This window comes from Peromyscus maniculatus, chromosome 19, assembly GCF_049852395.1.
Source record: "Peromyscus maniculatus bairdii isolate BWxNUB_F1_BW_parent chromosome 19, HU_Pman_BW_mat_3.1, whole genome shotgun sequence".
In the NCBI taxonomy this organism is placed as follows: Eukaryota; Metazoa; Chordata; class Mammalia; order Rodentia; family Cricetidae; genus Peromyscus; species Peromyscus maniculatus.
This window is the reverse complement of record NC_134870.1, coordinates 30,045,655-30,053,534: the sequence shown is the minus strand read 5'-3', so window position 1 is coordinate 30,053,534 and position 7,880 is coordinate 30,045,655. Positions and strand designations below refer to the sequence as shown.

Genomic DNA, 7,880 nt, shown 5'->3' with positions numbered 1-7,880 from the left:
CATATGTGCGTCTGCCCGGTCTGTGTCTGGAGTACAATTTCCTTGATGTTATCCGTCATCTCAGGCTCTTAAAAAACTTTCCATTCCCTCTTTCACAAAGATCCTTGAGCCTTGTGGGGAGGGGTGTGCTATGACCGTCCAGTTCAAGGCTGAGAACTCTGCACATGGACCAGTTGTCGGGGAGGGGGACTGTCTGGGTTAATTGGCATCTACTACGAGGAGAAGCTTCTCTGATGAGGGTTGAAAGATGCTGTGCTCTATGGGTATAGCGATAAGTCGTTTTATTACTATGTCCATGGAGCAGAATAATGGCATTGAGTTCTTTCCTAGTCCTATGACCTATGTAGTCAGAGGTTCTTGGCCCCTTTGGTATGGTCAGGTACTGGTTCCATATCATGGAGCAGGCCACTAATCCAAACAGAAAGTGTTTGGCTCCTGTGGTGGTTTGAAAAAAAAAGCAGCCCCCATAGGGAGCTGCACTCTTAGGAGGTGTGGTTTTGTTGGAGTAGGTGTGGCCTTGTTGGAGGAAGTGTGTCACTGTGGAGGTGGGCTTTGAGGTCTTCTATGCTCAAGCTATGCCCAGTGTGGCACTCAGTTCACTTCCCATTGCCTGCGGATCAAGATGTAGCCCCTCAGCCTCTTCTCCAGCACCGTGTCTGCCTGCATGCCACCTGCCGTGACAATAATGGACTAAACCTCTGAACTGTAAGCCAGCCCCAATTACATGTTTTCCTTCGTGAGAGTTGCCCTGGTCATGGTGTCTCTTCACAGCAATAGAAACCCTGACTGAGACAGTGACTCCCATAGTGGTTGTTGTAACCTGTGGCATTCACGGCTGGATGAGATTGAGGTTTACATTTCTTCTTGGCAGCATGCATAGCCTCTTCCAGCACCATAAATGTTAGCCAGTAGTGATGAGGCTTGCAGGACAGGACCAGTTCAAAGTCTTCATGTTCTGTGATGCGATATGCCATGTCTTCAGCAATAGGGTCTTATTCCCAAGCTCTGGAGGATAATCAGGAGTACTGGCAATAACCTGTAATGCTTAGGGGGTCTATGTGTCCCCATTGGCCAAAACTCAAAAAGAGATAACCCATTCCTAACAAATGAGCTTTGAACAAGTAACTCCATTCTCAGAATTTTTTTTTTTTTTTTTTTTTTTTTTGGTTTTTCGAGACAGGGTTTCTCTGTGTAGCTTTGCGCCTTTCCTGGAACTCACTTGGTAGTCCAGGCTGGCCTCGAACTCACAGAGATCCGCCTGCCTCTGCCTCCCGAGTGCTGGGATTAAAGGCGTGCGCCACCACCGCCCGGCTCAGAATTTTTTATTTATTTTTGAGACAGGGTCTCACTTTGTAGCCCTAGATGGCCTAAAACTCACAGAGATCTGTTTTTTTCTGTTTCCCAAGTGCTAGGATCAAAGGTATGTTCCAGCACACCCAGCCCCACTGTTGGAAAATTTTAAGACCATGATTAAAGATTCATGTTGTTTATTATAACATTGTAATAGGGAAAAATTGGCTGTTGCTCCACAGCAAGGGAATTGATTCAACTATGACACATCTACCTAATGGAACATTATTCAGCTTTTAAAACTATGCTATCATGAATATTCATAGACATAGAAAAAGCATTATAGTAAATTGTTGAAAAAAGTAATTGTACTATGATGCCATTTCTGTCAGTATAGACACACAGAGAGGTAGGGTGCATGCGTGCATGTACGTGTGTGTACGTGTGTGTGTGTGTGTGTGTGTGTGTGTGTGTGTGTGTGTGTGTTACCATAACCTGACCTACCTGAAATGGCTAGAATTTTCATCTTTCCCATTGCCTGTATTTCTCTTCCAGTTTCCTTACTGTTGCTGTGATAAGAACACTCTGACCAAAAGCAATTTAGGGGAGGGAAGGATTTATTTCAGTTTATAGGTCGTATTTGTAACTAAGGGAAGCCAGGGCAGAAACTCAAATGGGAGCCTGAGGCAGAAACCATAGAAGAACGCTGCTTGCTGGCTCCCTCCCGGGCATATGCTTAGATAGTTTTCTTATACACCGTAGAATGGTGCCACCCCAAGTGGACTATACAATTAATGTCAGGACCCTGAGTGGGCCAAGGTATTGCTTGGTATTGGCCAGGTCCCCAAGGGGTGGGTCTGAGTGTAACCAAAAAGTATCTATTTAAAAAGTTCTAGGACTCAGCAATTCCTTTCCTTATACCAATAGGATGAGTGGTTACAGACCGTGTTTAAAGAGATTTTTTTTTTAAATCTAGAAATAATAACGCTTTACTTAACAGAATGTATGCAAAACTCTTATTTGTATGTTAATAGCAAAGACATCAATGATCAATGTTACTTTTCTGGTACTGAGTTGCCAGTGATGCATCTCAACTATAACTAGATGCTCAGCAGCTGCAGTGTGAGACTTTGTCTTGGGCTAGTTGTGGCTTCATTAAGGCATAGTTAGATTTAAAAAAAAATAGTGTTGAGAATTTAGCCAAGTTGGTAGAGCGCTTGCCCTGGGGTCAGTCCCCAGTGCCATATAAAGCCAAACTTTGTGTCATAGGCCTGTGATCCTAGCACTCAGGGAATAGAGGCAGAAAGGTCAAAGACTCAAGATCATCCTAGCTTTTAAAGCAAGTTAGGAGGCCAGCCTGGCTTACATCCTATCTGATCTCAAAAAACAAGCAAACAAAACAAACAAACAACCCCCCCCAAAAAAAACCCTACTAAATGAAAATTAAGTTGTACATTTAATTTAATGTATAAAAGTTACACTTCAAAAAAATATATATAGTGGGATGGTGGTGGCACATGCCTTCAATCCCAGCACTTGGGAGGCAGAGCAGGCAGATCTCTGTGAGTTTGAGGACAGCCAGGATGGTTATGTGGGTGCCATGGGCCCTGGCCCCTGACTGTGAGTGGCTGCTGCCTTGCTTGCTGACCTTTACCAGGTGTCCTCCCTATTCAGATTCCCTGCCGGTGTCCTTCTCACCTAAGGATCACCGGAGAGCTTACCGGAGGTTCTTTGTTCCTACATCCTGCATGTGGTGTAAACAACTTAGGTGCATCCTGTATTTGGTGTAAACAACTTAGATGCAAGAATGTAGAACATTGGGTCTAGAATGTAGACCATTGGTAGCGAACTTCTGCCCTCCGGGGATCCTCCATTTGTGTTGTAAGCCTGTATTTAAGGTTTCTTCCCTCTTTCAATAAACGGCATTCGGCATTCAGCCGTGGCGAATGACTCGCTGTCTCTTGTCTCTATTTTTAATCCGCAGCCCTTCACTCGGACGTGGTGAACGGGTATCGGTAATGCGGGCGTTACCGCTATACAGTTATACAGAAAAATCCTGTCTCGAAAAAACAAACAAACAAAAATAAGTAAATATATAACTTTAAAAAAGAGACTTGAGCCGGGTGGTGGTAATATATGACTTTAATACCAGCACTGGGGAGGCAGAGACAGGTGGATTTCTGTGAGTTCCAGGTCAGCCTGGTCTACAAAAGTGAGTTCCAGGACAGCCAGGACTGTTACAGAGAGAAAGCTTGTCTCAAAAAACCAAGAGAGAGAGCATAAAAGCTACCTGTAACTGCTCAGCTAACTAGCATACTCTGGGACCCAGGACCCAATTCAGTGGTTTAGGGCAACCCCTCCAGTTGGCTGATTTACCTTCAGGCTAGACAGGTGACCCAGGGTGTGGCAGAGCAGGTTGAAACCAGTTTCTCTAAAAGATGCAGGATCAGGCAGCAGAAGCTGGAAGTAGAGCTTAGTAGAGTTAGCACAGTACCTGCCTTGCATGCATTTCAAAGAGCACTCTAGAAGTCATACAAGGTCCCCCCCCCCCCCCCCCCCCGCCCTGTACACTCACTAAGAAGGGTGAGACCCTGTTGGTCCTTGTACTGTCTAAGCTTGAGGGGAGCACACTTATGTTCATGTACTCTAAATATTCCCCCCATCCGAGAACTAACCAGGCCTGACCCTGCTTAGCTTCCAAGATCAAGTGCTATTAGTGTCATTCCACCGTAGACTGGGACGTTTCTGGGGTAGAGTATACATACCAAATTATTTTAGTAGCACACTAGTAAATTTTTTTTTTTAAGATTTATTTGTTTATTATGTATACAGTGTTCTGCCTGCATGTATGCCTGTAGGTCAGAAGAGGACACTAGAGCTCATTACATGTGGTTGTGAGCCACCATGTGGTTGCTGAGAATTGAACTCAGGACCTCTGGAAGAGCAGTCAGTACTCTTAACCTCTGAGCCATCTCTCTACCACAAATTATGCAGTTGAGTTTCCCCGAATTCGGGGAAATCGCAGGGGTCAGCACATCCGGAGTATAATGGATAAGCCTCGTCCTGGGAAAACTACCTTTGTGATCGTGGTATCTCCCCTGCCAGGTTAAGTATCACACTCGTAAAATTTTAATTAAAATTTTCAAATGTATTTATTAAGCTGATTGTGGTGGTGCATGTCCTTAATCCCAGTATTTGGAAGGCAGAGGTAGGCAGATCTCTGTGAGTGTGAAGCCAGTAAGTTCCAGGACAGCCAGAGCTACATAATGAGATCCTGTTTCAAAAATCAATCGATAAACAAATAATAAAGTATTTATTAAATAAGTGTATGTACATTTTATTTTAATTTGGGCATAGGGTTGGAAGCATAGATCAGTCACAGAGAACTTTCCTGGCATGTGGAAGGCCCTGGGTTTGATCCCCAATACTGAAAAAAAAAAATGTGCAATCGTGTGTATTTCAGTGGGATACATAGCTGGATGGTGTTGGGGAATATTATTTTAACTAGGCAAAGATGTGTTACTTTTGTTTATGCTGCATTTGTTTAATGATGCAAGGATGAGTGTTAAACTATGTAAAAATATGTTGCATCTGGTTCACCTTGCCTACCTAGGGCACCTGATTGGCCTAATAAAGAGCTGAATGGCCAATAGCTAGTCAGAGAAAGGATAGATGGGGTTGGCAGGGAGAGAGAATAAATAAGAGGAGAAATCTAGGCTTAAAAAGAAGAACAGAGCCAGGCGGTGGTGGCACATGCCTGTAATCCCAGCACTTGGGAGGCAGAGGCAGGTGGATCTCTGTGAGTTCAAGGCCAGCCTGATCTACAGAGCTAGTCCAGGACAGGCTCCAAAGCTACAGAGAAACCCTCTCTCGGGAACCCCCCTCCCCCCCAAAAAAGAACAGGAGGGATAAGAGAAGGAGGAGGAATGAGGGAGATGCCTGGGGCTAGAAGCCAGAGAGCTGTTAGCCAGCAAGAAAGTAAGAAAAGGGGCTGGAGAGATGGCTCAGAGGATAAGAGCACTGACTGCTCTTCCAGAGGTCCTGAGTTCAAATCCCAACAACCACATGGTGGCTCACAACCATCTATAATGAGATCTGGTGTCCTCTTCTGGTGTGCAGACATACATACCAACAGAACACTGTATACATAATAAATAAATAAATCTTTAAAAAAAAAAAAAGAAAGAAAGTAAGAAAAGATAAAAAGCCCTGAGGCAAAAGGTAGATAAAGAGAAACAGGTTAATTTGAGTTAACAGAGCTAGCCAGAAATGTGCCTAAGCTAGGCCAAGCCTTCAAAATTAATAAGTCTCTGTATTGTGATTTAGGAGCTGGTTGGTGGCCTAAAAGAAAAAGCCTGTACAGGGTGGTGGTGGTGGCGGCGGTGGCGCATGCCTTTAATCTCAGCACTCAGGAGGCGGAGGCAGAGGCTGGTCCTGGTCTACAGAGTGAGTTCCAGGACAACCAGGGTTACACAGAGAAACCATGTCTCCAAAAACCAAAAAAGAAAGAAAGAAAAAAGTGTGATACATGTCTAAGTGTCAACATAAAAATCAGCCCTGGGTTGGGGATTTAGCTCAGTGGTAGAGTGTTTGCCTAGCAAGCACAAGGCCCTGGGTTCTGTCCTCAGCTCCAAGGGTGGGGTGGGGGTAGGGGGGTAGGGGAGTGGAGGTGGGTGGGAATCAGCCCTAATCTCAAAGAGAAGAAATAGTATATTCTAGAATCAAATATGAGTGACTGTGGTCTGAAAGTACATATTCAAGTTACTTCAAATACCATGTTCCAACATGGCAACAGTTTCACGATGTTATTTTTATTTTTATTTATTTATTTATTTATTTATTTATTTATTTATTTTTGATTTTTTGAGACAGGGTTTCTCTGTGTAGCTTTGTGCCTTTCCTGGGACTCACTTTGTAGCCCAGGCTGGCCTCAAATTCACAGAGATCCTTCTGGCTCTGCCTCCCAAGTGCTGGGATTAAAGGCGTGCGCCACCACCGCCCAGTGTTATTTTTTTTTTTTTTTTTAAGATTTATTTATTATGTGTACAATGTTCTGTTTGCATGTATCTCTGCAGGCCAGAAGAGAGAGCCAGATCTCATTACAGATGGTTGTGAGCCACCATGTGGGTGCTGAAAATTGAACTCAGGACCTCTGGAAGAACAGCCAGTGTTCTTAACCTCTGAGCCATCTCTCCAGCCCCTTATGATGTTATTTTTATGAGAGAACAAAAGTAAGTTACAAATCAAGACGCTTTTCTAATCAGCCTGGGGAAACCCTGGGTTATAGTAAGTGGGGCCCCTTTCCTGGAGGCTTCAGAGACCTTCTGATGACACTCAGCCTTTGGGGCAGTGGAAGCCAAGGGCTTATTTATACATTCTAAAAGGATTTATCTAATAGGTTCAAGGATATTTGGTCACATACAGAGGTGGGTAAACAATGGTCATTTAGAGGACTGAAGATAGCAGAAGATAAAATCTTTAAAAATGATTAAAATGTTAATTTATGCTATGTATATTTCACTGCTAAAAACAAGTCACATTCCAGAGGCTACCAGGAAGGCATACAGGAAGACCTAATATACCCCTAATGACTCCTTACCTGATCCTGGGGAACAAACAGGGAACTTCCCAGTGAAGATTTGATGGGTTTTGGCCATTTCTAAGGCCATGCTGCGGGCAGGATGGGAATAAGTGGAGCCTGGGCCCAGACATGGGACCAGCCACTGACTATCAAGGTGATTTTGAGTGACCTTATGTGCCTTTCTGTGTATGACTTCCTGCAGGTAAAACTGGAGCAGCCATGCCTATGGTTGTTCAAAGGCCGTGTATGCAAAATACCCGGAACCATCCCAGGACCCAGTGAGCGCTCAGGGGCTCAGGGGAGGATGGCGCAGCAGGCCCCCCAGCTCCTCACCTTGCTGTCACACATCTTGCACTGGAGAGATCTGGTTCTGGTAGGAACGGCTAACTGGTAGTGAAATTCCTAGCAAGCTCTGGAGACTTCCTCTTGATTTTTGCCTCCATCAGCAGAGGAGCGTTGCCAGGACGTGATCACTCCGCACAATTATTAAAAAACGGTTTTCCCCTTCTTTGGCTGTGTGTTGATTCAGCACATTCGAGGTGAGCATGACACTGTGCCCTGCCCTGAACAAGACCGACCGGCCTTCCGCACCCAGGCTCGCTCTTGTGCTCTGTGCTGTGTAAGAAACTCTGCAGCCTGTACACCCCCACCCCCACTCCCACCTGCCACCCGCTCAACTCTCCACCCTCCTGGGCTCCCCTTCATCCTCTTGCCAGACGGCCAGGCTCACAGGATCACACTGTTGCAGAGGGGTCACAAGGCACCATAGCCAAAGCGAATCTATACCTTCTGCCCAGGCAGTACATTTTATTTTTAAAATTGCTGTTTTTCAGACTGAGTCTGCAGCTCCGCTAGGGGAGTGCTTGCCTCCCACGCAAGAGGCCCTGGATTCATTTCCCAGCACTGCAGGAATATTTTCAGCACTCTGGAGGTAGAGGCAGAAGGATCGGAAGTTCAAGATCATCCTCGGATACACGCTTGAGGCTATTAATGCAAAAACCACGGCTCT

The 7,880-nt window shown here is 45.1% G+C and overlaps 1 pseudogene; it reads right to left on the bottom strand.

Annotated features, from left to right (window-relative positions):
• Positions 1-4,228: 4,228 nt before the first annotated feature.
• LOC121824182 (U1 spliceosomal RNA) lies at positions 4,229-4,404 on the bottom strand (annotated as a pseudogene).
• Between the last annotated feature and the right edge of the window lie 3,476 nt (positions 4,405-7,880).